This window comes from Lathyrus oleraceus, chromosome 2, assembly GCF_024323335.1.
Source record: "Lathyrus oleraceus cultivar Zhongwan6 chromosome 2, CAAS_Psat_ZW6_1.0, whole genome shotgun sequence".
Lineage (NCBI taxonomy): Eukaryota > Viridiplantae > Streptophyta > Magnoliopsida > Fabales > Fabaceae > Lathyrus > Lathyrus oleraceus.
In genome coordinates, this window is record NC_066580.1 from 128,580,801 (window position 1) to 128,587,269 (window position 6,469).

The 6,469-nt window shown below is 35.1% G+C and overlaps 1 pseudogene; it reads right to left on the bottom strand.

The window, feature by feature from the left end:
- Window positions 1-1,388: 1,388 nt before the first annotated feature.
- On the bottom strand, window positions 1,389-2,903 carry LOC127122212 (cytochrome P450 71D11-like; annotated as a pseudogene).
- Between the last annotated feature and the right edge of the window lie 3,566 nt (window positions 2,904-6,469).

Genomic DNA, 6,469 nt, shown 5'->3' on the forward strand with positions numbered 1-6,469 from the left:
AGATTTATGAGAGACATCATTGCGTTGAATCGTATAGACATCCCAAAAATGGTATGGAATAATAACTTAGGGTTTATTTTAATATTATCGAATATTTCATCTAATTTGTTACTAAATCATGAATATGTTTTATTCTCTTAATTGTAGTACTTTGAGGAATACAAAACTTACTCAAGAGCAAATTTGGATGAAATCAAGGATGAATTGTGTCAATTCATTGTTGATCAAAGAATCATATAACTAGGTTGTATATTGTTGTACATATATGTATGGAATGTTGTTGTATATATGTTGTATATTGTTGTTGTAATTTTACTAAATCATGAATATGTTGTTGTATATTGTTGATCAAAGAATCATATATTAATGTTGTATATATGGAGGATTAATGTTGTATATAAATGGATTCATGTTGTATATATCAATGGATTAATGGTGTATAACATTGGATTAAAGGATGAAATCAATATGAATTTTACACTTTTGCAGCATGCGAACAGGTTACCAATTAAATATCCACTGTTTTTCAAACAAATTTTTTTAAAATAACTAACACTTTAGAGGGCGCTTTGTCCAGAAAGCGCCCTCTAAACACTTTACATTGACAACTTTAGAGGGCGTTTTTTCCTGAAAGCGCCCTCTAAACACTTTACATTGACAACTTTAGATGGCGCTTTTTCCTGAAAGCGCCCTCTAAACACTTTACATTGACAACTTTAGAGGGCGCTTTTTCCTAAAAACGCCCTCTAAGGTGTCCCTTTATGGACCACTCCATAGGGCGCTTTTTTCTGAAAGCGCACTATAATGTGGCCACTTTAGACAGCGCTTTCTCCAGGAAAACAAAACGCTGTCTTTACCTATGCCAGCGCCACTTTAGAGGGCGCTTAAAAGCGCTGTTATAGGCCAAAATAAACGCCCTCTTTTCCCTTATTTGGCGTAGTGTCAGTTGGTAAAGTTGTGCCCTTTCAGCCAGGATTATGTGTTTGAACCGTATGTTCGTGGGTTATGTGTTTGAACCGTATGTTCGTGGGTTATGTGTTTGAACCGTATGTTCGTGGGTTATGGAATAAATTTTATTCGTATTATAACACAATTTAAATTCAAAATTGACATGGCTAGGGAGTAAATTATATCACACTTTACCACTGAATCATACATCTCAACTACCATTAAATATAATAGCAATTCGCATACATATTATAAAATTACAGCTTGCATGATATTTTAGAAATCATCTACAGAAAATGCCTCCACAAGAAGAGGTATTGGTGGTTGAGGCACCATTGGTGATATACCTTTTATCCAACTTGTGAGTGGATGAGTCTAGATGACATCCTTGATCCTTTGAGCTTTTAGAGGATGAATGATCACATTGAACTTTTTAAAAATCAAGAATTTAGACAAAAGGGCAATGGTACGATGTTTTGTTTTATTCCCCGAGAGATAGACATTGGAAGTAAAAGAGGAACTGGAGGGTGTAATCTTAATGTCTCTTTCACAATACACTTCAAATATTCTAGTTCATTAATACTGTTTTCACCAATTTTGAAGATTTCTCTCACTTCATCTTGTGCTTTCTTCATCACTCTTGCATCTCTTATCAACTCTGACATTGCCCAAACTATGGTAGAAGCTGATGTATCACCTCCAGCACCTAACATGTCCTGAAATGTAAAATGCAACGATTTTAAAAGAGAAAACTAAAAGAGATATGCTTTAACACGGATAAAGGTATTAAAAAACTGTCATGGTCGTGTTGCAGTCGCGTAAAGGCTTCTGCATTTTCAATCGGTCTATACTGATTTCGGTCATCGTGGTGTGAATTAACTACAATTTATTCTTTAACATACAAATGATGAATAACAGTATCGGTATCGACACCTATCAATACCATTTTATCACAGCAGTTTTTGCGGTCGCCGACCGTTTTTCAAAAGCTGGGGCAACTATCATTTAAGTTCTACTTCAAGGGGCTTGCTATTGTTACCATGATTATAGCTTTGATGTTGTTGTCAGTTAAGCATATATCTTCATCCTATCATTACCACCCTGGAAATTTAGAAGAACATTTACAAGATCTGCTTCTACTTCATCACCTTGGCCTTGATATGCTTTCAACTTTGCTTCCTTATGTTCAACGATGACCTTTTCTAGTAACTCATCAACTTGTCTATGCAATCTCTCAAGTTTCAGCCTCAAACCAGAAACAAGTTGAAGCCATTTAGCAGAAGGAAACAGTTCACTTATGTCAAAACCTCCTGCAACAGATTCTCCATTTCCTAAAGACGCAAGCTCTTCTTGTACTCTGCATTTGTCACCAATGCAGCCTTGGTGATGATAGCAAACGTTGATGAAACCACAAGTTGAGTGATGTTGATAGGTGATGCTGATCCTTGCTGTGAATCAGTAATCCTTTTGATGAGATTCATGAACACTTCTTCTCTTATGATATGAAATGAACTCACACGTTTTTGGGTTAAAAGCTCCGTTGTGCATATTTTTCTCACTTTTCTCCAATAATTTCCATAAGGTGAAAACGAAATATTTGTGCATCCATATGTTCATATTTCCGCAGCAAGAATCTTAGGTCTAGATGCAAATATAGTATCATGGATTTTAAGTACCTCATTAGCATACTCTGGTGAGGAAACAACAACTGCAAAGATCTCTCCAAGTTGTAGATGCATCAAGGGTCCATGTATTTTGGCCAAGTCTCTTAGTTTTCTATGTGGTGTAGAGGTAACTAGATGGTGTATGTGTCCTATAATAGGTAGCTTCCATGGTCATGGGGGTAGGTTGGGAGGTGACCCTTTTCTCTTGAGATTTCTCCCAATATTTAATGCCACAAGGATGAAGAGAAAAAGGGAGAGAAGTGCTAATAAGTCAAACTTTTGAGAATCCATGGAGATTAAACTAGTTACTAGCTTGGTTTGTTGCAAAGTGCTAAGTATAAGCAAGGTTTTAAATATAGTTGAGATTACATGAGATGGGGATAAAACCAAAATAGAAAAAAGTGTAGTCTAGTGCAAGATTTTAAATTCCGAAAAATACCAACTAGTAACATGTATTATAGTGCTAGTACTACGCTAGTTTTAAATAAAGAAATTAAAATACTAATAAATGTCATAAACTATTATTCAACTAAAATTGACATTTCTTTAATATATTGACTATTAAGAAAGTATTTATAACTTGTACTATAAACTACTCCCTTCATTCTATATTGAGTAGAATAAAATAATATTTTAAAATAAATGATCTATTTCAATTTTCAATATATTTTTTTTCAATTTTACTTTTTAATTAATATTACTTTTATCATTTCCAATACATAATAAGGATACTTTAGTAAAAATAGAATCCATTCTCTTTCATTTATTCACTTTTCTTAATATGAGTAAAATAGTCAACTGAGTCATTCATTACGGGACGGAGGAAGTATTAAGTACTTGTGTAGTGTTGCTTGTGGACTAAGAAACTATTATATTCAACATTCAACTAACTTATAATAGAACTGTAACTGGGTAACTACTTTGTTAGAAATTTGTACTCAAATAACTCATATTTAAAAAAAATCACAAAATAATCCACTTTTCAGATTAATTCTCAAACTACCCCACTTTAAAGAATTGATGTCAGGTGAATTGGCGTCTGCTCTCTAAGTTAAAGAGGTGACACCAATTGGATTGACATATGCACATAGTGTTGTCAATCCAATTGGCGCCTGTGTGCTAGGTTTAAGAGGAGACACCAATTGATCTGGCACCTATGAGCGGTGTGTATTTTTTTTTGAAAAACAATGTACATTTTATATAAAAGTTGAAATCGAACCAATCGGTATTAATATTAATATGCGTTTACATACGAATACGAAAAAAAGACTAATGTCATTGACCGGGATGACCTGACAGACCTCCGGTACCACTATCACCTGCAGGAGAATCCCTAAGATATTCAGACAAATCCACGTAGTCATGTGTATGCAATGAAGCGCTATCGCCATAACTAAGTTCGTGACACATGGCAGAGTAGTTAGGCTACGTTTGAGTTATTGAAGGGCGACCAAGACGATTGAAGGGCGACATTGGTGTGAGTGATGTGTTGAGGAAAGGTTGAAATGATTGTTGTGGTGCTTGGTAGCCATATGATTGTTGCATGTTTTGGTTTTGTGATGTTTTGCCTTTTTGGCTATAGTAGGAGGAGGGACGGTTGGTGTTAAATGATCGCTGAGTATTTTGGCTAAGGTGGCTATGGTAGGATGATGTGTTGGGTGCATATCGATGTTGGGTGTCTTAATGATGATCTACTTGTTGGTGGTACTACGTGGTATGCTCTTGGTATTGTGGTTGGGTCTTTGACATATTAAGGTCGTAGGTTTTTCTGTTTGTGGGCCGAAAATTTTGATGGGTAGGGGGTTGTGAGTAACCGGTCTGGCAATGTTGTTGGGGGTTAGATGTTGAACCTTCTTGTGTTTAAGTTATCTGACGTGAGTCGTATAGGTACATATCCTCGAAGAGGAACTCAAATCCAACTGATTTGTACCAAGCCATATAATTATGATTTGGTTTTTCTTCGGTTGGCATCACAACGTCAATTAAGACATGGTCTTGTCGGTGCCTCCATTTTCGACACTATGATCTAGCGAAGCTTTGCCAAAGGTTAAAATTCCATTGGTCGTTAACTTTTCGTAGATGCCGTTTTCGGAGGTTTTCGGGGGTTCTGGGATATGTTGAAGCATACCGAATTGCAATTTAACACGGTCACTATGGTGCATATCCATAGTGGTGAATCTTATGATTAGTGTGCATGCAGTCCAAACGGATGCATCTTGTTCGTTGATTTCAGGGTCATGATCCAAATTTAGATATGGATGACAAATGAACTGAAATGTGAAAATATATTTGATTATAAAATGGGTGATATTAAAAAACAAATTATTACGGGTTAATTCGATTAATGACAATACATCTGTTGGTCGAAGGTGATCAAAGAGATTGTGATACTGGGTAACACACTATCTAGGACATTTGTTGTAACTTATACCACGAGCCGATCATCTGCACCAAAAAAGTAAATATATTATTTAGAGATAATTATCAGTAAAGTAAGTAAATACAATCCTAAACAATAAACAACAAACTAAGTTACTTCATAAAAAAAAAGTGTTACAGATAAGTTGCAACACTTACAACAAAATAAGTTACTTCATAAAAAATATGTGTTACATAAACACTTACATAAGTTTCTATGTTGGCGACTGTTCCTCTATGTGATTCACCCATAGTGAGTAAAGACATTTTGCCGTAGTATTGTAGATGAAAAAGTGTTTGTTGTAGATAAAAAAGTTTTTGTTGCTGATGAAAGTGTTGATTTTTATGTCTATTTATAATGAAAAACATGCACTAGTGTCCATGAATGAAATACATCCTAGCGTCAGTCCAATTGGCGAGCACATGTATATTTTAAATTCTAGCGCCATCTCCATTGGCGCCTTCCTAGGTGTCTAACTGCATGACTGTCTTGTGGCAGGTCTTACATGCTTAGTCTTTTCAGAAGGTTGTATGGCTAGGGTTGCATGCCTAATGCATGCAGCGTAGAATCTCGAGGGCATGCACAAAAGGCGCCAAATGGACTGGCGCCTATGTACAAAATTCCAAAGCAGGTGCCAAATGGACTGGCGCTAGGTCTTGCATGCATGGTCATGTCACGTTCTTCTATTAATACTCTTACTCATACCAACACAAATTCATACTCTTACTCAAACCAACACAACTTCATTGTCAAACCTACACAACTTCATTATCATACTATGTCATCCACACCCAAATATATTATCAATACTCACTGCAATGGTGAAACATATGAGTGTGATGTATATGAGTTTAGTTTTCGAAACACCGAAACTATCTGATTTACAATCAAGAGAAATTTAAATTTCTTGCATTTGAAAAAAACTAACAGAAACTTATCTAGGGTCTTGTCCTGTGTCATAAATCACGTACCAGAATCCAATTTATTTCAAAAATAATCAATGTAAATTTTACCCGCTAAAGGTGCGAGACGATGAAATGGATTTTACCAGTTTTGCACAACGATGAGATGCGAAGAAAGAAACAAAGACGTCCAAACAATATGCGTATTAGAACAAAAATGGATATTGTTGATAAAATGATTAGGTTATATAGTATATGTTGTCAACCTTGACACAATAAGAAAAAATGTCCCAATCTCGGAGCAACCTCTGCATCATAATTTAATACCTCCTTTTAATTTGTGTAACCTTTTATCTTGATATATTAATAACTTTTTGTTACAACAAGGTTAACAACAAACATCATTCCAACTTAAACACACTTAAAACTGAACATGGATGAATAAACAACACAAATAATATATATCAAAATAGATAAACATACTTAACCACAACATTTAAAAACAATATTTCTAACTGATTACAACAATCAAATTG